Source organism: Corvus moneduloides, chromosome 3, assembly GCF_009650955.1.
Source record: "Corvus moneduloides isolate bCorMon1 chromosome 3, bCorMon1.pri, whole genome shotgun sequence".
NCBI classification, from domain to species: Eukaryota; Metazoa; Chordata; class Aves; order Passeriformes; family Corvidae; genus Corvus; species Corvus moneduloides.
This window is the reverse complement of record NC_045478.1, coordinates 97,765,921-97,791,959: the sequence shown is the minus strand read 5'-3', so window position 1 is coordinate 97,791,959 and position 26,039 is coordinate 97,765,921. Positions and strand designations below refer to the sequence as shown.

The following is a 26,039-nucleotide window of genomic DNA, read 5'->3' as shown; positions in this document are numbered from 1 at the left end:
CTAAAAGCCCTTTCCTGGGCTCTTACTCAGTTGTTCCAGGAGCTATATAAAACCAGAACAAAGGCAATGTGTGTGCTGTTGCATACTTTTAAACTGATTATTCTAGAAAGGCAGAATTTCTCCTTAACTATGAGAAAAGTTCTCTTCTGCTCAACTCCATTAGCTGTATACCAGGATTGAAAAATCTGACCATTATCATGTATTGGTAGATGCTTTTCATGCTGTCCTTGATAACTGCAGTGGGGAGAAGGAATTAGAGCTTGCCTCTTGCAGGAGGTTGCATCTCAGAGGATAACTTGATATTTAATTTTTCATGAAAAGGACACTATGTCTTGGTTATTTCCCTTGCAGGAAACCTGGGTTCATCAAAGCCTGATGTGCTGCTTAGGTGAGTTCATGATTCACATGAGAGTGCGAGTCTGGGCATTGGGATGTCACAAGAAGGTTTTGCGGGGGCTCAAATATGAGCCAATTTAGCAAATACTATTTGTATTTTTGACATCTAACTTTGTAAGGCATAATTAAATTTTGATCTAGCTATTCTTGCTTGAGTAGAACTTCCCAGTAATTTGGAAGCCTTTTCTACTGATAATGTTTTTTGCCAGTATATAAAAACAAATACTCGAAGACAGCAGAACTCCTAGAGAGCCATCCTGCTTTTATAGCTGCTGCTTCCCTGGGTATCTGCCACTGCCTCCAGGGAGCAGGATGCAATGAAACTGTAGACGCTCCTTTGAGGGATTCTCATGGAGCTGTTGACAAGTTCTTCATGGGCTGTGGACAATATACCACTATGCACTTGTGTCACACCACAGGGGCCTCCCATTGACGCTTATCCTTTTCGTTTGGCCTCTGACCTCCGCTGCTTGCCACTTAGGGAAGCAGCAGTTCAGAAAAGAAAGCAAAAGTCAGACCAAAGTAGCTTTCATCTACCTTGCGTAGCCTGGCTTGTACTTCTTGCTGTTTTTCAAATTGCTTGTAATTAATGCAGATCCTGTATCTTTCCCCCCATTTTGAAGTGAAATCCATTCTTGAGTATAAATGGACAAAACAACACTGTTTCACTGCTACCCATGTGGGAATTTTCACCCTGACATCATTATTCTTTTTTTAATTTTTTTTTTTTGCATATCAGAGGTAATCCAGATCTCACCCCAGAGAGTTAAGAAATGTACAAATGCAAATTTACAGGTTTAGTCTCTCTTCAGTGTCTGACTTTCACATGTTAGTGATCTGTGCATGGGCTTACTGAACTGAAGGCAAAATGTCATGTAAAAGTTCAGTTTAGACACTCCATGCAGCAATGATTTTGAATGTGAGCTTCTCATTCATCTGGGCAGTGAAAACACTCCCTTACAATTGGTCACTATATCAATGCCAATATTTAAGTCAGGACTGGAAGTAATTGTTTTCCTCTGAATCTGACTGTAGAGCTGCAGCCCCCCAGCTTGTCTCCCAGTGACACCAAGGAATAACTTCAGTGGCCCCCAAGTCTGTTAATTGAATTACAGGAGTGCTGAAAACCCTGTCTTTATCCAGGGTTCTGTGGTGTCGAGGTGTTGTACAAAATCAGAATGAAAAGCCACTTTTTACGACGTGTGGGTTGGGAAACAACCCACGAAGCCTCCTCCATTCCTCTGCTCGATCCCCAGTAGCTGCCTCCCCCCTCCCACTGGTTCTGGAAGTGGTCATCAAATGAAAGGGTAGAGCTAGAGGGAGGGAAGAGGGTGATTTAATTAGAGATCTAAGGGGTCATTTTCCCCCCCCCCCAGCATGTAGTATTGTTGTAAGTCAGCACTTACTGACGTGTGATGATTACAGACAACCAAGAAACTGGCCTACACACACTCTTCTAGACTTACCATGGCACACACAGGACCCTTTGGTTTTAAGAATGAACAGTTTACTCTCTTTGTTTTCAGTTAAACTGATCTAGGAGAACAATTAAAATAAAATTAGATGTCACATATAGGAAGGATAGCCTGAAAAACAAAGCAAATGTTAAAAATTGGCAGTGGTCATTTACAAAAAAAGACAAAGCTTTGTTGAAAATCTATCCAGGAGATTCAGGAGCGTAGGTTTTACCAAAAGTCAGCAGGATTTAAATTGTAAGCCCCATATAGAGTTTGGAGTATTTTCTCTGGTATTTGTACTTCAGTTCAGCAAAGATAAAAATAATTTAAAATGTTCAGTTTTGAATTTTAAGACGCAGAACTTTGGGAAATGACTGATTTCATTTTAAAGATGTTTACTTACTAAATTTTCAGTTTTAGTCAGAGGTTTCACAGTTTTAGCTGGTGCTGTGGGTTTCAAATATTACTTGCAAGACTATGCTTTCATTCCTTCAGGAAAGAAAATAAGATTCTGACCATTAATAGGCTGAAAGAGCTCATGATTTAAAAAAGCTATCTTGTAAATGAGAGTGGAGGGATTAATCAATGATTAATGAATAATCAATGACTATATGAATATATTTTAATACTTGCTTTTGGCAGGAGCAATACAATGAGTGAGAAGCAAACCCAAAGTTTCTCAGTGATGACTAAGCATCAAGACACTAGTGGTGAAAGGAAGCTGCTGGATACCAAAACAATTTAAGTCACTGCTGTAATCAAGTTACCTTCTTTTTCTGCTTCATTTCATGAGGCTAGAAACAGTGGACCATGGCTGAGCATTTAATCTTTTTCCCTGTCTCACAATGAATTAAGAAGATGGTCCCTGCTTAATATAGATAGACAATTATCAGACCACTAAGGCAGCCAGTTGTAGCTTCATTCACACTGGTTCTCCATGGATGCCAAGAGTTTGCAGGATCGAGGCCAGTATTTATAACTCCAATCTACTGCACAGCTCTTTTTCAGTTCTTGATTCTTAACAGGTGCTCTCCCCCTGCCCAGTCTCTGCTGACTGTGAAAGCAATTGAAGGTATTATGGTTAGACACTAAATATATCATGAAGATTAACTTGATAAATGATCAATTCTGGCCTCATGCTTGAAATTTAAGTCAATTGTCTGGATGAAATGTGTAAATCCCTGTATAACAGACATTTATCTCTCTCCAGGCTTTTCAGTGCTCTGCGCAAGATGAAAGCCATGAGTGGATAATTCTTTCTGGAGGTGATGCTGTATTTTTTTCTTCCACTAGGAATAATTTCCTGGGATGTGGTGTCCAGCTGTGTGCATGCGTGATATTCCAAAAATAAGGGGCACAGCTACTTTGGAGAGTGTTTCCAGGGGTGAAGCTCTGAATGGCCTGAGATCTGATAGACATGCCAGGTAGAAAATGGGATCTTGCCTTCCAAGCATTGTCCCCAGTGTCCAGCTGGTCACAACCCTGTTCTTAGGGCTTGCCCCTGACAAGAGTGATGGGAGTATTTATTCTCTATAATAGCCTGCAGGCATTGTGCTGCATATGCTTTAGTGGGAATATTTTCTTTTTCTCTTATGTCTTTCCTTTCCTTTCTCTCCTGATCCTGGCTTCTTCCCTTCTTTTACATTTTCTGGAGGGACTGCACATTTTCAAAGTTTGATGCTTTATTTTTTTCCCGTTATTCCCTGAGTGGCACAGCTGAAGTGTTACAGGCCGGTCATCAAAGTGCCTTTAAAAAAGGGAATTGTCAGGGACTCACATATGTTTGAACTGTATGTCTTTGCATAGTGATTTTCAAGGGTTATCAGAGGAAAGCATGAGTTGGTTTGACAGTGGTCCCATCACAAGCTCTTACCTTCAGGAATTCAACCTCCTACTTTTATAGCCTATTCACAGTCCCTCTGGAAATTTTAAACACAGCATGCTAGGATGTTGGTTAACAGCAAATAAACCTGTGTGCTGACCTGCCCATGTGCTAATAATAAGTCATGAGTCTGTTTTTTAAGAAACTCTGTCACAAATGGTGGTTGAAAAAATAAATGAAAGGCCAGATTCCTACAGATAAGACCATCCAGATGGAACTGCTGGGGGATAGGTTAATGAGTTGGCTCTGTAGCCTTGACAGTCTTCTTTCAAAAAAAAGGGGTGCGTGTTGTTCAGACAAGCCCATGGCCTCTGTTTTCCAAAGGTGAAATTTACCATGGAGTGAAGGGCCAGCGAAAGGTCTCTGCCTTGAGCTCACATGGGATTGGAAGAACAGATAAGGTTTGTGCTGGTGCACCTCATTTTTCGGGAGCAAACTGGCCCTTTTGGGGAGTTCCTGAAGAGTAATCGAGCCTAGGAGAGAACATTTTGTACAGGCTTTTGATACATTCCTGGTCCTTAAGGATTTGCAATGAGACCTGCATTTATGGGTTCGGGAGGTTTGTGGTTATCTTGCTCATACTTTTACTCAGTTGCACAAAGGCTGCATATGTGGGAAATATGCCACTATTTTTTGCAAGAATTGGATGGCTTTAATTTTTAACTTCATTTTTTCTTTTTTTTTGTTATATCACTAGAGTAATTAGTTCCACTTTTCCATAGTACTAATCAGCTCAGCATTTTCTGAAAGGACTTTTTGTATTGCAGAAATTACTTCCATTTGCATGAAATATTGGATTTGCTGAAAGTAAGAAATTAATGGTTTTTTCCTGTAGACACCCCAGATACTGGGTACTTTTTATGGGGGCTTGAGAGATGGCTAAAGGGTAATACCACTAGAAAAACCAGTGATATGCAGCTATTACATCTTTTGCAACAACATTTCAGTTTTTGGTATGTGGTGACTCTGTTGCTTTATTTTTAGACAAAAACAGCATGGATAGCAGCGACTAAACTCCTTGGTCTTGGGAGCTGCTTCCTCTTTTGGCTGATGGACAATTTGCAGAGCTAGTTCCATGATTTTTAGTGTCTCAAGAGTGCATTAGAGTTTCACAGCAGGAGATTTGTAAAAGGGAAAGGAATGGTGTACAGGGAATTAAAAGGTCTGTAAAACTAGAGGCTCACTCTCCTGTGAGGAGTGATCTTGTCTAAATCAATAAACGTCGATGGTCTGTGTTTTTCAGCTGTGATTGTTAGGATTGTGTGTTCAGTCAGTGTGTGCTGAGCAGAGCCAATATTGACTTAATAACACCAAAAAATGTATTTACAGCTATTTGTCCAAATTCTGAATAACTGTTCCTTTTGTTCTCTGTCCTTTGCTATTCCCAAACCATACTGCAAACAGATTTTGGCTCTGAGTCCAGTGAAGTATTTCTAAGCATGCTTAACTCCAGGCACATGACTACTCCAGTTAACATTTCTACAGGCTTAAAGGTAAGCACACACTTAAAGGGTTTGCTAACTGCAAGTTTTGTTTTTCCTGAGTATTTAGGAGAATTATATTTTAAATGACTGTGCCATGCACAATAAAAGCTCATGCTTAAAATATGCTTATATGCTTAAAAACATGCTCCTGAATAAAGATCAGTATTACCTGTCATTCATTTTCCATTATTCTGTATTCATCGTTACCTCTGTTTCTGCTGAACTGTTTCTCTGGAATCAAATATTGTAATAAAAGGGCATCCATGAAAAGTTGCACTTTGATACACAAGGGGTCAAAACCAATGACTGAGCAAAAAATCTTAGGTGTCCAAGATTTCTTTTGCAGAAATGCCATGTAAACACATGGAGGGGAAAAAAAAAAAGAGGAAACATTGCTAATGAATAAGACAGGAAGTGGCTCTGTGTATTTTTTTACTGCTAAAGGGTATCTTTTTTACTGCAGCATAACTGGTGCCTGCTCAGCCTTACCCTGCAAGGTCCTACAGGAGCTGCAGACACCACATGGTAGCTGAGCAGGCTTAAGTCTCTCACACAGCACTGGCTTCCTTTGCCTACTCTGATCTCTTTAGAAAAACTGTAGTGCTCAGCTTCTGCTAAGGGGGATAGCTAACATTTAATGCTGTAAAGTTATGCAACTACCACAGCAGCTACCAGAGTAGTATTGGCAGTGAACGAAAAAATCCTATTTGCATTTATAATGATTATTAAATTGGTTCTAATTCCAGGGTAGCAGTTAGGGAAGTGGAATTCAGAGGCATTAGGCAAAGATGCAGTTGCAGCTGAATTTGTATTTTTTAAAAATGAGAACATGAAACTGAAAACCAACTGGCTGGTTATGAGGAGGACATGTTCTTTATGAGCTGTTCGCTTACATTTTCTGATGATTCATCTGCCTGTGGAAATCCTTTGCCATCCCTTATAGACAAAAATATCATTCTGAAGATAGAGGCAGGATTCAAGCAGTACCATTCTCCTCAGATATCTTCTGATGAGGTGTCAGCTTCCTTTTGGCAGAGTCTGCAGGATAGATAAGGGACTGTGGCTACAGGCACAAAGGGCTTTTATGACAAGGTGAGAAAGAGAAAGTTTCAGATTAGCAGGAATTTGTATCTTTATTGTGCTTTTAACTTCAGTTTCAAATCTTACAACAGATTTTTGCTGGTACATGAACTCAGTGAACTAATGTCCTATTGCATTTTAATTTCATCACTCTGAGTCTCTGACTTCAAAGCCTGCTCCAAGTCTAGAGAAAAGTCTGCAATCTGCTTGATTCGGCTATAGAAATGTGGCTTTCTTGTATGTGGTCACAAAGCAGGGGGAGCTCTTGAAATTCACCAGCCACAACTTAAAAAAGTCTACTATGTATTTTGGAAGATCCATTGTATTTGCACCTGGAAGAAGAATAATCTTAACCAGCTCTTTACTGTTGAAGTCAGGATTACTAATTTTTAAGCTAGCAAATAGAAGAAGCCTCAGAGGTAGACTAATTGAAAATAAAGTGAAGTACAACAGTAAAACAAATATAAAAAATATGCATGATATATTTCTTTCTCCTCCCCGCCTTTCTCCCATAGTTGTCTTATTCTCTGGTTTTATTCATACAAAAACTTTTTAGATTTGCAAGTCTCTCCCACAAGTTCATGTTTTGGAGCTTTAAAATTACAACCTGTCAGAGTTCACTCTGAGCCTGAGGGATAGATCACATTCCATAAAATTGTTAAGATTGTCCATCAGATCAGATGGAAATCTAATGAGTGCAGTAGTATCTCATCACTTAGGAATCACACTCAGCATTTGGTGTGGCCATCCTCTGAGATAAAAGTCAGTGGTGTGTGAATTCAATTATTTCACATACATAAAACTTTCCAAATCTCTCCTGAGTTCACATGTTTTAGATATACCCATATCTGTTATGTTACTTCAGGGAATGTCAACTGTACTTTGAATTTGTTGGAAATGAGATCAAAAAGAAATAAGCTTTGGTTCATTGGAAAAGGACAGTTAGAGGGAGTAGCTGGTGAAAATTAAGGAGGATAGGTTTTAAATTCTCTAGGCTGTTGAAATAATCCATGTAGACCAAGAAAATGGTGTTATTTCTACCACGGCACTGTATAGAAACTGCAGAGCAGAAATTGGCAAAGGATATTAAGACCTCAGGTTTTGGCCTGAACACTTCTCGGAAGTGATAAGAAACTCAGGTCACATTCATCTTCACTAGAAACTGGTTGTGTCCAAATGTAGCACCTGATTCAGGTAACAAACCAGGTACAAATATTGCTCCTGTGGTGGCCCATCAGATATATCAGTCCATTCTCATTTACAGTGGGGTTCTCTGTCTAGTAACCATAATTTGACCTTTGGTCCTTTGGGAGAACTTTCCCGACAAGGCAGGTAGTGGCCAATACTGAACATTCCTGAGCTCTGGTTCTGGATATGCATATCAGTCCACAGTCCCATCTCCATCAGAATCCACAAAGATAGATCAGTTATCTAGTGCTGAAAGTTGCCACTTCTCTTTGTGGTCCAGGGGAACTGCTGGGTAGTCAAATGTTTTTTGAAGAAGTATGACATTTAAAAACGTAAAAATAGACGCAGTACCTAACTTTAGGAGCTTATCTCAAAAGTCCTGGTGGTCCATATTTGGGCAAAGCAAATATCAAGGTCCTTGCAGTTTTTGTGATGTGAAGGCTGCTGGGGATAGGCATGTGGCTGTTTTTCCCTTACTCAACAGCAATTTGTTTATGTCTGCTATATCTTACTATAGAGTACTGTCATTCAATGGCAGATGAGTATATAAACAATCCTAGGCTGGTCTAAACCAACAGCATCTATCAAGAGTCTGGCCCTGTCTGCTCACTGGCACTATCTGAATTTCTCTAGCATTTCCTTTTCCGTGTACTACATGAAGTCTCTTCTCATATCTGTGGAAGGAGATTTATTTGGCAGTAAAAATGTCCACTTAAATTGAAAGTTCAGTTATTTACTTTATAAAAGTGAATAGTCTTCAATAAATCAGTCTTTCTTTCTCTTTCCTATGATTATTTATTGTTTACATCCTTGTAACAGACATATCTCCTGTAAAGCCTTTCAGCTTTAATCCACCAAAGCAGGGAAAAAGTGATGTTGAAGCGCAACTGAAGCAAAGGAGCAGCCAGACCTCTGAATTTTATTCCCTGCAGATGGATGAGGGGCTGCCCCATATGATGTCATGTATCAGAAAATAGCAGTTTTCACCTGCTTTTTGAGGCCAGAATTATTGTCTCTTTCAAGGGGTTTTGAGGGCTAGGAGAGAAGGACAAGGGTCTCTGAGAGGGATGTGTGGCTGCTGCCACTGAGAGAGTGGCACTAAGCAGGCAGTGTGCTGCAGTAAAAATGCTGTATAAGCCTCCTAGACAGTTAGGGATATCTTGTGTAAAACTCCAGATGCCCATCTCTAACCCAGGCACCTTTGTGTTTTAAAAACATGAAGTGTCTTCTGGGAGGAAGATTTAGGTCCTTGGCCACAGCTGAACACCCTGTCCCTTGGAGTGCTCTGTCACGGTGTGGGGATGATGAATCCCATGAACTCAGGGAAGATTTGTGGCTGCCAGGTAGAACGTAGATAACATTTATTTTGTATGATTTCTGATTTTTACATTGGAGGTGGTAACTCTGTGCCAATGTAGACATTTATGATGTGATTAAAGTACATTCTTATTTAACCCTGTTGATGCCTTGGGTGACTTCATCCCTTCTGTAGACGTTTCACCTCTTCGCCTACACTTATTTACTGCTTCTCCTGCTGAGAATCATTCAAGTGCACCACTGACTGAAAGTGACTAAACATTGTCTAAAGAAAAGCAGGCTAAGTCTGTAAAATTGGTTGCAAAATGTACTTATCAGCGTGTGCTGTGGTATGGTAGGTACTCTGTGTCACATGTGGCAAGAATCCCCTGCTCTGTCCCTGCAGCTCTTCCTTAGGTTGAAATAGCTATCAACTCCAATGTTATTTCTGTCTTTGCTTTTGGCAGCAGGGTTGGCAAGTTTAAGTTTTGAAAGCTGGGAAATGAGAGAGCTACAGAACTGCTTCGTGAAGGGGTCAGAAAGGACAGGCTAGCTGGAAGCAGGCGGGACTGCTCATAGGGCTGAGGAAGGTGAAATCCTACATGGAGCCCAGATGTCCCTCCCCCACACTTTCATCTCCCCCACCCTATAAGCTTCATGTCAAAGCCGACCTCTTCCTGTTGGAGGACGACTGACTGTGATTCCTTTCAGGGGCTGTCAGCGCTTCTCCTGCAACTGCCCTGTGGAGATGCTGTTGAGTGACGTGAAACACTTTTTCTCCTGACAGGATTAGCGAGCCATCTCTCCACACTGCCCAGCTTCCCCCTCCGCTTCCACCAGCTCTCTCTACGTGCCCAAAGAGGTATGCTTGTGTCTTGGATAACAAAACAGCACTGGGTCACTTCTCCCACGTTTGCTACTGACAGAGGAATGTAGTTGTTGGAGAAAACTTTCACTCTTCGCACAGCTCCGTTTTTGGAACAAGAACACGATTGTTAGTCTATGCCCATTTCTTTTATGCCTCTCCATTTCTATCTTGTGGAAGCATAGGGATTGTCCAATGTTATGCCCAGCCTGTGGCCCTTCCGGATGCCTTCCTGCTCTGTCCACAGCCTTCTCATCAGGTGTTCTGTGGGAGTGAAAAGATGACCATGGTGGTTAGCCCATCCCAGTGGATATACCATGACTCATCTCTGATAATTGAAAACTTTCGTCTTTCTGTGGGAAGGACGTATGGTAAAACTTTGCCAATGGAACTTCCAGAACGAGGATTTTTATCCTGGATGTTCATTTTGACTCCCCAAGTAACAACGTAAGACAGGGAGCTGTTTTTCAGGCACACCAGTGGGTGATCAGTCTCACCCTTTGCTGTGGGGGAATCAAGAAACCAGTACTAACTTGCCTCTCCCAGGCTGATGCTTGGTGGTTATCCTGTCCCTTTCTTCATTGTCCCCTGACCAGTTTGTCTGTGTTGGGTGACTCAAGGAGATCTTCTCTTTGATTTGGCTGCTTTCCTTTCGTCAAAAACTTACCATGCCTCTTTTGAAATGACTGTGATTTTGTTAACTCATGTTAACTAAAGCATGCCAGCCAGGTCTTCTCAACAGTTAATCTTGCCTTGCATTTAAATGTATACTTTTCTTATTGCAAAAATATAAATGCAAGTATGTATGATTACATAAAATACAGAGAAAAAAGGAGCACAGTTTTTCTTCACTCCATATGTAGTGCTGTTAGTATGCATTTGGCTAAGTACGTATTCAAATAATTCGCATTATTGCAGTAAGCATGTGTATTGAAATCAGTGTTGGGTCTCCTTATGGGTTGAATCTGGCTCTGCAAATTTACTATATTATATTACTACATTACAATACGCTGTCATGTTCAAATCTTTGAATTTATTAAGCAGGATGTAATGTGCCAGATCTTTACAAATTTCTCAGTGTTTAGATACTGGTTGTTGGCAGTATTATCGTTAACATAGCAAGCCAAATGACCCTTGCACTAGATTTTCCAAGCAGATGTCAATGCAAGAAACTAATCTCAGTTTATCTCAAATTATTCTCCTTTCAGATGGTTATTCAATCCATGAAGTATGGGATGATCCATATTCATGTTATCCCAAGGGAAGCTCTTTGAAAGAACTGTGACCTTTTTGCACTTGAAGGTTAGAGGAAAGCATTTTCATCCAACTCTTTACAACTCTGCTTCCATATGTTGCCAACTCTACTAATCTTTTTGCCAAGGAAAAACAGCCGTGTTATTTTTTCTCCTATTCCACCTCTAATTTGTCTTGTTCAGGGTTATTTCTAGGGAAAAGGATTTGTTTCTTCTCTAAAGGAGTCTTTCCTTGCAACAGCCACTCAAGTATTATGGTCTTACCATGACTTGATCGTTTTGGAAACACTGAAATGTGAAAAGGGGTACTTGGATCCCATGGTGATGAGCAGGCTTAAAAACACTTAGGTAGATCAAAAAGACTGAGTTGCTGAGTTTTGTGGCTTCTGTTTGGATTTTTTGTTTCATTTAACCTGCAGTGTCAACAGAGCCAAAACTCTGAAAGGCATTCCAGACAGGAAAAGCCAGTGGGGAAATGACCTGAAACTGTTGTTGGCACCACTCTTAAAAAGTGAGTCTTTTTATTGTCTGCAAGGCAGTGGCTGCAGACAACTATAGCTGTGTTGTTATTAGCTGGTGCAGTGCTGAGGATACCTACTGAATAGTGGTGTTTCATGTAAAACTAGAAACCCCAGAAAACTCTCAGACTTGAAGTTTTGGTTGTCCTGTGGCAGGAATTTTTCTCCGTTTGATTTTGAAGCCAAAGGAGAACTGTGTCACAGGGCCTGACTTTTCATCAGACACTTGAAATCAATTATGAAGCATGCTGAAAGGGCTTTGAGTGCTTCAGAGAATCCTGATTATTTACCTGACACAAGCTTCCTATATTGTCTAACCAGCATCACTAAGAAAGATGGAATGGTTGTCTGCTATTCAACAATAATGCCATAAAAAGAAAAGGAAAAAGAAATGAGAAAAGCAAAAGCACTATAAACCTACAAAGAAAACCACATAGAGTGACCTCTCTTGATCTTTTCTATCAAGGCACCAAGTATTGTATCTTAATGTCCAAATCTAGCTAAATTTAATCTATACACTGTCTACCATATTCCCTCTAGGGAATGCAATGCCAAATGAGCACACAGTGTTCTCACACTAAAATCTTCCATCAGCATTGCTGTGGGTTGTGGGGGATGTTAAGTCAGGCAGTCTCCTTGCTGCTCTAGTCTAAAAAAGAGGCCAAAGTTCAAGAGTTTCATTAATTCATTCAGGAAGAGGGGAAAGTAAAAACAAACCAAGTATTTTCATTGATTGTCTATGTTTCATTGATTGTCCAGACATCCAACTCACTTGGTTGTCTCTTTCTTTTTCCCCTTCCCCCCTTTTCCCCTTCTAGAAATCAAGGGGTTATAGAATTTTAATATCAGAAATGAAGATACTTAAATCATTCCATAGTCAAGTTTTTGCTTTAAACTTCTTTTCCTTCATGACTTTATCTGACAGTAATTTTTAAGCATAAGCTTAATATTTGATTGTGGTTCTTTATCCACTGAAATTTTACTGATTTTGTTTCCCTACTAGTCACTGAACAAAGACTGTGTTTCAGGAATGCTGGCTGCTTTGCAGAGCCCTGGCTGTACAAGATAGCTCCTTCTCTCAGAAAATGCAACCTCACGTAGCATAGAGCAATTAAACTGTTGGGAAATCTGAGAAACCCTGTGGTCACAGGAGATGCAATCCTACATCGACTGCAAAACTCCCTGCCAGAGGAAATAAAAATAGCTATTAATTTCACCGTGTTACAAGCTAGGAGCACATACGGGAGCCAAGCTCTGAAGCCATCCCTTTGTACAGGTTTTCCCTGAAATGTAAAGGCAGTCATGCTGTCAAATAAAAACAGAGGCAACAATATTAATGCTAGACACTGCTGTCACACTTGTAATAGCTGGAAAAAATGCTTCATCTGAGGCTGATGTGTACCAGTTTGAGAACCCCACTGGAAACTCAGAAATCACATTCGCTGTGCTAATTCATAGTTCATCCTTATGAATGCACACAAGTTACAGCATCGAGGCCAAAGAGATGAAAGAAGGGCTGGACTAGAAGTATGGAGGAGACCAATAGATTACCTTGGTTAACTTGGTAGTTCAGGAGTTCATGAGAAGTTTGTGACTGCTGTTCATTGTTTTTCTTCCGCAGAGCAATTTCCCCTGTCCTCTTCCGCCTCTTTCATGTTATTTGTTTTATGGTAACACCGACCTTCTGCACTGAAAAATAAAAAGAGAATAAAAAAAGAATAAAAAGGACTCTTCCACGTGAAAGGATTTTTCTTGAATTCACATTTTGTAAATGTATTTTCTTGCTGTTTTTCAGTTTTGTGCATAAAACCATATTTTACATTTTAAGTAAATTCTTTAAAAGTGCATGATTTGAAAACCTACATTCCCTGGTTTTTATTAAGATCTGAATTAGTCTCTTAAGTCAGATTCAAGAATAAATCTGAGCCTCATAAGTCACTTAGGTGCTCTTCAAGACTTACTTTTAGGGTGAATCCTGATAGCAATTTTTTCCCTGTGTATTGTTTACAATGGTAATCTAATGTTTAGCCAATGCTTGGCTGTGGAACAACAGAGAGTTGTGAGATGACCAAGCTCATTTCCTGAGCTGCATATTTTTGTTTTCATAAGAACTCTTTATTCAACATTTCATCTAACAAGCCTTGTGGGCTATCTCTTGATTAGATTCTGCATGTTTCCTGCCACTTGCATGAACCGAGAAATGTAACCTTAAAGCCAGAGCCAATATAAATATTTTTTCATAGAGTGATGTAACAACCAGCTTTCTGTTTCATGAAATTCAGACTTGTTAGGAACTTAGAATGTTTCCTCCATTTTTGGTCTGTCCTGAAGAATCATTTCAGTTGGTTGCTCATCTAAGTGAAGAAGCTGGGGATTTAGCACTGTAGGAAACTACTGCAGCGTCAGTATCAGAAAAAAAGTGGTTAAATTTTCCGAAGGAAGATTGGGATATCAGTGTTCTTAGCGTTATGTTAAAAACTAGCCTAGGATAACTTGTGTACACTTCACTTAAGTGTCTGTAAGGTGGGAGTCCCCTTGTATTATTTGCTCACTCTTTTGTATATTCACTGCTAGGCAGACAAGTTATAAAAACCTTCATCTAATCTGCCTTGCAGTTAAAATCAACTAAAACCTTTCTCTTCCTGAATAATTCCTGCATTTAATTGCTGATTTGTGGGACTAACTCTGCAGGCCCATACTCTGCTCTTACCCTTCGTAGTGGAAACCTGGACTGACTGCAGCTGAGTGAGGTTACTCTGCAAATGTCCTTGTGTGAGACCAGCAGCTAGTCCAGAAGAAGAATGCCATGCTAGGTATTTCTGGAGAATATGAATAAGAAACTGCCGATCACAGTAACATCTAGACCAAGAGAAAATGGAAATTTGTGCTATAGGCAGAGTTTTGGGGAAAAGGCCAGCTCAGATAGTCAAGACTAACAATTGTCACCATGGGATATGCCCCTGAGAGGTTCAGCCAAAGGACTTGAATGTTGGAAGTTTTTCAGGTTTTTTTTTTACCCTCAACCAGTGTAAGATTAATTTATAGTATTTGGGCAGGGGGGAAGTTGGGAGATGGGGTCAAATGGATGGCAAGCTGCCAAAATCTGCTTAACTTCTTTATCAAAAGAAAAATAAACTTTAATCTGCTTTTCTGATGTCTTTGAGTGTGAAAATGGGTGTGTTGCAAAATGAATGCATAAGCTGCTCTGCAGCAATGAATTTGAAATTCTTAAAGTTTATGGGACATTATTAAACCTGTAGTTATGGGGGTATGTTAACAATTGCCAAGTTTTACTAGCTTTGCTTGAGTTCACTTTAAAAAAAAAAAGAAAAATCTCGGAGACTTGCTGCTGCTCTTAGTTTCCAACGGTCAGTGTTCAAATGCTGCTTGGATTTCTCTGCTGATTATTTCGATTTACTTCTCAAAGGCCAACATGTAATTCACTCAGTCTGGTTCCTGAGTCTGATTATTATTTTTATAGTGCCATCTCCCTCTCTCTCTTTTATAGGTTTTTTTGATTGGTATAGGGCCATTGCAGCTTGGTTTTCTCTTGTGAACTTTCAGTGAGATGTACCAGGTCTGCAGGATGGTAATACATTTCCCTCCTTCTGTCTGATTGTTGTGTAACTGCATTTATTCAAGTATGCCAAAGCTCCTAAAGTACTGTAATTTACTCTTTGGTATCCAAATTAGTCGTGGTCCTAATAAGTTCTCCAGTTATTGAATTTGCCTGTCTCTTCTCTCCATTTTCATAAAATTATTTTTATAAGACACCCTTAAATAAGACCCTCTTTTTAGTCACTTTGGCTTTGCCAGATTTTAAATGTTAGCTTTAAATTTTGTCAGGTATCTGCATCATGCGAATGCGTTTGTTTGGACAAAAAAATACAGCATGATATTCCAGCATTTTTCAGAGCAATGAAAAGGGAAAAAAGTACCCTGTTTCATTTATATTCTAACTCTTAAGTATTAAAAAGATAAAGTATTTGTAGCCACATGCTTTGAATCAGATACCCAACAAAGCCAGAGGCTTGAGCATTTGGGCCAGAAATAAGTCTTTTGACATCCACCTTGAAGAGTCTTACCTTATTTGATGAAATTATCACATTTTTAAACAACTGAATTTAATTTTTTTTTTGGAAATGTTTTATCTTATAAATTCTCAATTATATGAAGCATTGACATTTCCTGGGTGCTGAAAATGTTGGTTTTGCTCAGCTGTTACCAAGGTAATGTCTTCTTTGATACTATGCAGTAAAATGCTTTTGGATATAGTATTTTGAAGCTATTAGTACCACTGAAAATATGAAGAAGTCAACTCCCAATTCTGATATATGGAAGATTTTAAGTAAGGGTGGTAAAAAAGAAAAAAAAATGCCCTGTGTCACATGAAGACACTTTCTCTTCACTCATGGTTAAATTACTCATGGTGGATGTGGCAGGGTTCAGTGGTGAAAGATGCCAGCAGCCATGCAGTTGGAGGTCCTGTTATGGAACAAGTACACTGGAAAGGCTGAATGAAAACACTGGAAAAGGACAGAAAAGGATTTTCCTAAGTGTTGAGTTTGTCATGGGTAAAACAGCTTGACATGGGGAATTTTGCTTATATTAATTTATTGCAAATTAACACAAAATTGTAATTACTGATTCAGTTAGAGAGCTCTGCCATTGAGCTTCCATTTTGAGGTGCACAACAGCGATGCTGGAGCAAGCAGGACCTAGTGGTGACCAGCCCTGGACCTCCTCCACACAGAGTCCCTGCATTCCCTGGCTACCTACTCCCTGCCAGTTAGGTCCGGTAGAAATTTAGGAGCATTTCCTAACTTACAGTGTAGGTGAGCATGCCCTGAAATCTGAATCTTACAGATCTCACTCAGATTTGGTCCATTGGGTAGAGAGCTGACTCTTGTGTTTTGCTACTCCAGGGAATTTTGCTTTACTGAATTTTTAATGCTTTTCTGCAAAAGATACAATGTAAGTTTTGACAAAAAAAAGAGACATCAGATATACTTTCCAATATTTTCTGGTTCTGGGACTGAAAAGCTGCTGCAGCTAATTTATCCTTCGAAACATTAGGCACTGCTATTGAAGATATGTGGAGAGAAATAGAATGGAAGTGTCCAATAAAAACATGAGTTTAATGGAAGATTTAAGAATACAGAACTTGCAGAAACAATGTTGAATATTATAATGTTTTCATCCTACAACATTGTTATGTTGATTTTTAAATGCAGTTCTAATGAAAATAGTATCCCAGCTTACGGTTGAGCTGCAGTCAGCTCCCTTTGTGCAAAACACCAATTGATATGGATGAGTTATGCCAGCAAGAAATAAAGATAGAATATGTTATTTGAAAGCCATGCTTGTCAGATAAAAGGGGGAATAAATTATTCTGTACCTTTGAAAAAAATACATTAAAGATACAAACAGTGAAGAGAAAAGCACTGGGTGAAGAAATACAGTTAAAAGAGCACATCTGTTTCAAATTCTTATTTGGGGCAAAAGATCCCCACATATGTTTTTATTTTAAATTTGCATGTGTGTTGTTATCCTTGTGTTAACTATTAGGTAAATAAACGTATTGAGAATCCATTTTTCAGTGAAGTTTGGTTAGGAGTATTTGTACACACTGTGTGAGAGATAATTTGAAAGCTAATTGAAGCTTTGTGAGGAACCAATTTCCTCCATGTCCCTTAACTTTAAATACCTGCCTTTTGTGTGTTAGCACTGATCAAAGGCATTTATTTATTTTGGAAATGAAATGATTTCCCCTTTGGTTATGTTTTTGACATACCTTACTAGAGAACAGCATAACACCACGTCACAGCTACAGCTGTAGCAAGACTGAACTGTAGAGGAAACTCATTTGGTTTTGGTTAATGAGAATCATGTATTCAGCTGTGATTGGCTTAGACAGTGATTTTAGATACACTCAAAGTGTAATAAGTGTTCTACTGAATAGATAGGGGGATCTCATGCCAACAAACCTAGCTGTTTGGGCATAAGTAGGAGAAATTCCAGTGCCGTTGGAATCTTTGGTAAAAACTCTATCAGTTTCCTTCAGTGGAACTTGAGTTTTACCCCGCAGCCCTTGTACAGGTCTCTCAGTCTCAGTCTGCACCTTTATAAAGATTTGTGGGGAAAAATATTCACTTTATTTTGCAAGGCCCATGTCATTAGAAAAAACTACTTGTGTGAGCAGAACATCCTCTTCTGCTTTTGCCATCAAATTAGAGTACCTAACTTAGGAGCCTTAACCCTTTCCAAGGTCAGTGAAGAGAGAGGGGGAAATTTATCCCACCTGGGACCTGATTCATCCTCTGGATGTGATTCAGGAGGGTGCTGCCTTGTGCTTGCACAGGTGGGAAAAGCCAGGCTGTGGAGCTCCCCATTACTGCTGCGCTTCCCTGGAGAGCAGGAGATCTTTGGGTGGTCCAGAGAGCACTGATAGGCTCTATCACGGACACTCTGAGGAACTGTTGCAGGAATATCACAAAATAGAAGTCAAGGGGACATTTAAAGTTATTCCCTAAGTATCTGGGCAACATGAGTTCACCTCCTGATGTTGACTAGGGGAGCACACAGGCGAGAAAGAATTTTTACTGCATTTTGTAGGAGCTAGAAATGCATTGGGCCTTCGAATGAAAATAACTTTGTGGACTAATTGTGCTCTCTTCTTCACTGCAGAAAAGTTAGTGATTCAATATCATTGCCTCTGCCACTTTATTGCTCCAAGAAATAGTCATAAAAAGCAGCAATAGAGTCATTACAGAACTCTATTAAAACCATCCCTGTGCCTCTAACTGCTGCAAGTTAAGAAAAAGGCTTCTGGGCCAAAGTTTTTTATCCAAGATTTTTGCCCTCTGTAGAGACGAAGGAGACTAAAAAAGAAATCCCTGTCTGTAGTTCTTGCCAAATAGGCATGGCTTCAGTGTTTGGAGAGTCCCTCTTGGGAGATCAGGAATGGTTCGATGTAGAGAGATTTACAGAGACTTATAACTTATAATGAAACTATTATCTTTGCTCTCTCTCCTCTTTCAAAATCATATAAAGTCAGGTGGTATGTTCTCACAGCAGTATTAGTAGCTGTCAAGTCAGATATAAAGCAAAAAATATTCCTGACTTGGGTAAAAGCTAGAACTAAGGGCGAAACTGTCAGTGAAGAAGTGATTTTTGTGTTGTCTTCAAAAGGAAGGTGTTGCTCTTGCAAATCACTCTCTAGAAGATGATCTGGTGCCAAGTCTCATTAATTTCAGCAGGAGCTTCGTGAGAGCCTGGGGATTCTGCCTTTCTGAGCAGTTTATGTGACTGAGGCTGAGATGGAGAAAGAGCTTTGTGTGCTGGAGGACAAGGTGGGGAGCTGCTGGCAGGGGGAACTAAGCAGGGAAGGAGCAAAGGGGGAGCTAGAAAGGTAGTAATGCCATTACAATCAGAAGAGTTTTCCAGAGTTAAAATCCAGCTGAAATACATTCCCTGTTCTGCTTAAAAAAATACAGCCCTAATAATCCTGGATTGCCAGGGATCAATCCTGCCTCCACTGAGAGCACTGAAGTCTGCTAGTTGGTTTTACAAGCCTGGGGTTTCAGCCCCTGTCAGATCATTCACAGACATATGGTTCAGCCTTTCACAAGGTTGCCAGAGCACTGCAGGGTTGGTTTATACCCTCCCTTATTTTCATGCTAAGATGGAAACATTTTGAAACCCAACCTGGGAAAAGTGAAATTCTCAAAGAAAACACAGAAGTCCCTGTTAAATACTCTGGAGCTCATGTAGCATTATAAAATTCTCCAAAGCTGGCTTGATAAATGTGGGAGATTGAGGATGCATCACCCTAATTGTTTGTAGATTTTCATCCCCTTTAGCCATCAAAAAATTGCTGCTGTGGTAATCATTGCAGCTGATGCTCTTAGGAGGAGAAATTCAGATTGTCAGACTGAGGCATCCAGAGGAAGAAAGTGAGAATATACATTGAAATACACACTTTTCCTTTTCGTCGTGTGTTTTCCTGCAGAGGAAAATTTGTTCTTGGGTTTTTGTTTGGTTGGTTTTTATTTTTTTTCTTACCCTGTTTAAGATCCTCAATTAAAAAGTTTATTTGGTTACTGTAGGGGCTGGCCTGCTAACCTCCTCCTCAGACCAATCCTACCTTCTATTTCACAGAGGTCGGCACCATCCATGCCAGAGAAGGTTTTGGGAATCACTGAGATAAGTGTTGCTGAAGAACCTGTCTTTATGGTAAGTTTCTCCTTTCCTCTCACCCTCTTTAATAAAAATTTTGCTGTTGTGCTGAAGTCTGAGCACTTGTCATTAATAATAATTTAAAAATAGTGTCTACAAGTTTAAAAAGACTGATTGAAAATAGGACTATATGTGATTTTTGTGCATTCAGAGTTAATACCTAATCTATTTGTGCTGTGTTAATATAAATTTGTTTCAAATAACTTTGTTACTTTCAGAGATTTGCTGTTTCAACTTTTTTGCCCAAGTCTCTAAACACTTTTAACCTTTTCTAAATCTTATTCTATGCTCCATATGTATGAGATCTCATTTTGAACACTTACTGTTAATTTTTATGATTGGTGTAAAAGAGAAGCATGGAATCCAGGTCACTTGTATTGAATCCATGGGAAAATGCCCCTAAAAATTAATTTATGATGGACGAGATTGATGCTGAAAAGGCTGACTTAATTTGTTTCATTACATTGGAAAAATGAAGCTGAAGGCTTGACAGCACCAAACTGGGGTGGGCATAGCAAAGCCCATTTCTTGGCAATCTTCACTCGTAGCTTTGTCTGTGCATCTCTTTAGTGGTAAGTAATATGCTGATCTTTGGCAGCTGCTGAACAAAATCCCAAATTAATTTTGCACCCTGGGGAGAGTACAACTCATCAGCGTGACGTTGTTCATGGTGTTTCTTTCTCAGAAACTTCAGTAGTGCAAAGAAATGGTTCTGAAACAGAGACTGGTGAAGGGGGGAGCAGGAGAAATAGGGGAGTCAGAGTAGGAAGAGGGTACTTCTTACCACTGTGTTCAAGGGAAAATGGGGATGGAGGTGTGAAGACTGGGTACTGCTTAACCTGTGGAAAGCACCAGTCCTTAGCAGGGATTTGTACACCATAACTCTTCAGTGCTTTGTGAGCAATGCTCTGCTGGTGACAAAAGGATGTCACACATTAACTTCTGTTTCTGAACGCAACCATCTCAAAGCTTCTGAGATGACATCATTTCTCTTCTTTGCATTTATTGAATCAGATTAAATACGGAGCACATTCCTAACTTTGTCAGGATAGCTCTCAAATATGTTATTGTGAGAACTTCTGTCACAAGCAGAAGCATTAACTGCTGCCCCTTCTCATCTGACTAATGAAGGGAATGGCTAATGAAGCGAGAGTGCAAGAGTTCATGCATAATTTCATTCTATTTGAATTTGAAAATGCTGCGTTACAAAAGTGTTATGAACTTCCATTTGTGGAAGAAAGCTATCTATTAGAACAGAGCTCCTACTTCAGGCTTCCTGCAGGGATTTTCTTAAGCGTTGCTTCTTTTGTTGTAGGGAAATGTAGAGATTCTGAAAATATTTTTCTGTTTTAAACAAAGGGAGCTGTGTTTCTGGGTTAGCCAATGCTTGTGCTGTCTGTGCCTTTCAGATGTGGTCTTGACACTCTGGATCTATCACAAGAAAAGCTGAGGGTCTGGCATCTGATTAACAATGATGGGAATCTACCTTCTTCTGTCATCAAAACTCAGCTGGGGGAAGATTAAATTTTCCTTTAAAATAATATATGTAAGTCCATTTGTAGATTAAGACAAATTTGAGAAATAAAGGCATGACTACCTGCTGGCACCTTCTGGTGCATCCAGCAGTGATGCTGTAAGCTGCTGCTACCCATGAAAATGGGGTTCCCACATGCAAACATGGAGAAGCCTATAGATGCTTGGGTGTTTACAAGCACACAACGTGCGCGTGTTTATGGCAGTGCAACGGTGCATGGACTTTGGCCATGGAAATGTTGTCCATAAAGTGCAAGACCATGGCTGTACACATAAGTGCATTCCCTGCTGATTAGCAACCTGCCATAAACCCCTGTTGACACAGCTATTGGTTGTGCATAATCATCCTGCGCATTTTTTAACCATCACATTAAGATTCCCAGTTTCTTGTAAAATCAGTCACTGCAGTATTTTCTTTTTTTATTAATACCCGTGTGTATGAGGTGTCTGACAGAGTTATTATCCACTTTGGTGATGAAAAACTCCTGCTGAGGTCCGGGGGAACAGGATTGCAAAGACCAGCACGATGTCTGTCTTATAAAGCGCTCATTCTTCTGACTGACCATCTGTGTGTGAAAAAGGACTGCTCTTACGCAGCAGTAGTTTTGTTGAGTTTGGCCTTGATTTCTTTTTTCCAGATTCTGCCTAGCAAAAGGGGAGGGAGAGAAGGGAAAAAGCAAATTTCATTGGGGAATGGAGGAGGTGGGGGTGGAGGGAAGGAGAGCTGAAAGCTTAAAAAATGAGTGACTGGTAGAAGAGTACAGTAAAGTCAGTGAATAATTTTACTGTCCTGGTCTAGCAGCTTGGGAATGTGCCATGTTAAACAATAACATCTTCCAAGTAAGAAAGGCAGAGAGGGAGGGGAAAGTTGGGGCGAAGTGAGAGGAGGGGACTGGAGGTAACGGAGGGATTGGATCCTTGAGTACAGTCACTGCCAGTCCTTGGATCAGCTACTTTTTATTTTTCTTGGGTTTTTTTTCATTAAATATTTGACACTGAGTCAATGCCCAGGATATAAAAATCTGTACTACTCTGTTACCATTGCTTGACAAATAACATTACAGATAGGCTGTTGGCTTCAGGTTTTACCCAAATAAATTAAATCATTATTGCTTCTTTGGAGCCTTATGGACCTCACTTCTCTAAAATCATTGTATTGCACAGAAGGAAATCCAGAGGCAAAGATGCAGGGCTGCCATGCAGCTTGGCCTGGGTATGTTTTCATTTCTCTCCATTCACTTACTGAAAATGCTATCCAGAGGCTTTTGAAGGCTTCACAGATTTATCCATGTTTTCCAAATGCCTAGTAGGGTTATCCATTGAGACACCTGCTGCCAGTTTGCTCTTAGCCTGGTGCACCTCTGGGATTCCAGCACACAGGGTGTCTTGGTCAGTGTGATGAACTGCTAGGAAAAATTAGGGTAGCTGGGTGCTTTGGGAAGCTTTGAGTAAACCCTACAGACAATTTCCTGCTCTGTTTCAGGCTGTTTTCTGTACCTGGTTAGCAACAGTGCTGTGCTGCAGGAGTGTTGGTTTCAGGTTTGCCATGCAGAATAGAGAGGGCTTTCAGGGCATGATGACCCAGAACAAAGGGGCTGTCAGTTTGCTGCTGGCAAAAACTTCTTAGCCTGACAGAGATGGTACATGAGGCTTGGGCAGCGGCCACCCTCAGCCTGGGTTTGGACTTGCACTGAATGCAATTTTTGTGGCATCTTGCTGACATCTGGTTTGGAGCAAACTGATGCTGTGACTGAATGTGGCCCTTAGTTCTTAGTTAATTAAGAGTTAAGCTCCCACAGGTCTGATGCACCATCTGGTGAGAAGATGTCCCGTGAGTGCCTGGCTGCTCACGTGTGGTGTGCCCCTCCTTTTCCCCCAGCATCAGCACACCGGGACAGCGGCTCCCACCTGCTGCCGGAGCCACAGTGGATTTCATGCTTAAACTGCTGCATTTCATCAGTGGCTGCACAGACCCCCTGAGACACATTTCTCTGGAATGGAGCAGCAGATGAGAGCTTCAGCTGCTTGATTGACTGGGTGGTTTTTTCAGGAGGGTGTGAAATTTTAGCAGGCTCAAGGTTTGTTTTGCAGGAGGAGAGACAGGACCAAAAACCCAAGAACATTTCTGGGATATTGGGTAATTTCAGGCATTTGAGCCAATGCTGATAGGAGGCAAGCCTGAGATCAACACTGAACTGCTCTGAAAAATCCCCCTCCAAAACCAAGCCCAAACCAAAAAAAAAAAACCAACCAGGAAAACCAAAATATATATAGGAAGCTGAACTTCCTACATCAGGTCCTTTTTTAAAAGAGCTAATATATCATAGGGTTGATGGATACCCAGCAAGAGGTAAGAAGGAGAAAGGTGTTGCTTTTGTAACTCATAACTCATGTCAGTTAAGAGGTATTTCATGCTTTTACGGGGATGGATGTGGAAAGCCTCCAAAAAATGGGTGAAAACGATGTAGAAAACACTTCGTCCATTATCTAGAACATCACAATAGAAGGAATGGCAACCACAGGAGTAAAAAGTTACTGACAAAAATCTGTTCTGTGTTATTCAAATTATTCCTGATCTAAAAATGGGGATAAGCAGTAAAAGGACAAGATTTGCTAATGGCACAGAACTATTCAGGAAAACCAAAACTCAAATCAACCCTGGAGATTTGTAGATACTATTAGGGTGCTGAATGACTGAATCTCTTTTCTCAGGTTATTTTCTAATCTTAATAATTGAAGAGTGGTGAAACTAGCATAAACGATATCTATGCCATGACTAGCAGGAAATAGCTACTCCCACCTGGGGGGAAACACCTCATTATGGCTAGCTCTGAGAATGTCACCTCAAAATGATGGCAGAGTCATCTAGAATACTAGGATTTGGTAGAAGGGGAGTGGAAATCAAAGTAGAGAACAAGAGCATTCTACCACAGACCATCCACACATGATCTTCTATGTGGAATTCTGAAAATATTTAATTTAGAAATCCAAAGGATTTTGAGAAAAAAAGTGAAGATATGGATCATAAGGATGATATGAAATGACTTCTACATGACAAAGGGCTTGATGGGTTTCCTAGGCTGGAAAATGGTGACTCTGCGGGCAAGATGACTGTTATCTTTAAAAGCCATAAGAGTGAATGAAGGACAGAGAAAGTAAATAAGGAACTATTTCTGCATTCATTGTTTCTCACTAAACGAGGACCATGAACAAGCAAAAGGAAGGGCAATGAAGCTGTGGACCACACTGGCACATCTTGTCCTGGACAAAAGCATCAGCAGGTTCAGAAAGGGAGCAAGCAAATTATAGGAGGATGGGTTTGTGAGTACCCACCAAACATGAGGGTGCAGGTGCAAACTCTCAGTTCAGGAAGTCTCTAAGCTGGTACCTTCCTGGAAGCTGGATGGATACAGCAGGGAAATAATTACTCAGTACATACCCCTTTTCTTATAGCTGTTTTTAGACTGAACTCTGTAGGCCTTTGATTGGCTCAGATGGTAGTGCCAAATTCTGAAATATGTTTTTTCCCCACTTGGTAGGATAAGAAATTGCTTCTTGTTGGTCTGGTGCAAGTGATGGAACACATCACTGAGTGAATGGGGAGGGTGTTCTGTGATGAGGATGGCTCTGCACAGCCTTTCAGGGGAAGCAGGCTTGTGGCAAGGGTGCCCATATTCCTCTCTGGCTGTTCAAGTGGAGGAGATGACGGAAAATACTACAAAGCAACGTGCTCTTCGTTTGATACAGATCATCTGTCTTAAGTGATTGAAACCACATTTTTGCACCAGAGAAAATGACTGGCCACAGTTAGTTTGGGAGATGGAAGTCTGCTCTGGGAAAGTGAACAATGGCTGATCAGAGGGTCATGTTCTTGCTGATAGTGTGGCTGCTGCTGTTTTTTCCATATCAGTGTCAAAGAGGGAAACCAGCAGCTCATGTGCCAGTGGGAGGGATATCTGTTACCAATGTCAGTACTTTGTAAACTACTTCACTATACTCCTTGTCGCTTCTCTTTACCTCTTAGCCTCTGCTTTAATAAATATTTTAGATGGAGAGATATTCTCTGCAAGAACTAAATGTGCTGTGTAGATGTACCGTAAATGTGTAGAAGAAGAGAGCCTCCCTTTACCACCTGCGCTGGGTTCAACTCACAAAAAACTGATGGTAAAAATGAGTAGAACAGACTTAGTCAGGTGAAAAAGTAAATATGTTCTGATTCAGCCATAAAAGCTGATATTAAAAAAACTCAAAACATCAAAACAATTGATAGATCTATGTGAGTGTAATTTAAATGAGTTATGCTGAGGTTCTGCAATATTTAGTTCATGTTGTGAGGGTTTTTTTCCATTTCTGATTTTTGTCCAAAACTGGAAGTGCAAGAAATCCCTCAAGAAAGGCAGTTCTGGAGATTTCCAGCTTATTTCAGGGCTCTAGAGATTCAGATAGTTTGGGTAAACCTGTGAACTTTTGGATGTTTATCTGAACTGAACCTGAACTCTAAATCTTCTAGGGTTCACCCAGATAAGTCATAGGGAGGAAGGCCCATAATGATAATTTTAATGTTATTTTCTCATTCAGCCATGGATATGACCCTTCTCAGCCTCCTGAGAATTTCTTTGTGCTGCATGGAACAAAGAGAAAGCTAAATAGTGTGTATCATATACGCACAATTAAACACTGCATGCGCCATTACGGTTTCAGCTGCTATACATCCCAGTTGCTGGTTGCTGTCTTTGTAAGAGGATTTAGCTAGAAAATAGATGACTGTTTCCAGCCTGGCATTGTCTTTAGTGATATCTTTCATGTCACATGAAGATAACTTAGGGGAAAAGCGCTAGAAACAAAATTA

General features: G+C 40.2%; 1 long non-coding RNA gene across 2 annotated transcripts in view; it reads left to right on the top strand.

Moving 5' to 3' along the window:
- The window catches only part of LOC116441227, a 69,701-nt gene that overhangs the window by 11,249 nt on the left and 32,413 nt on the right, over nucleotides 1-26,039 (top strand). The window contains exons 2-7 of one of the 2 annotated variants that reach the window (XR_004238974.1): nucleotides 352-388; nucleotides 3,064-3,277; nucleotides 5,140-5,228; nucleotides 9,495-9,645; nucleotides 10,857-10,950; nucleotides 19,580-19,654. This is a non-coding gene — a long non-coding RNA (uncharacterized LOC116441227). Of the gene's footprint in view, nucleotides 1-351; nucleotides 389-3,063; nucleotides 5,229-9,494; nucleotides 9,646-10,856; nucleotides 10,951-19,579; nucleotides 19,655-21,066; nucleotides 21,199-26,039 lie in introns of those variants that run through there. The other variant, XR_004238975.1, reaches the window with a different exon arrangement.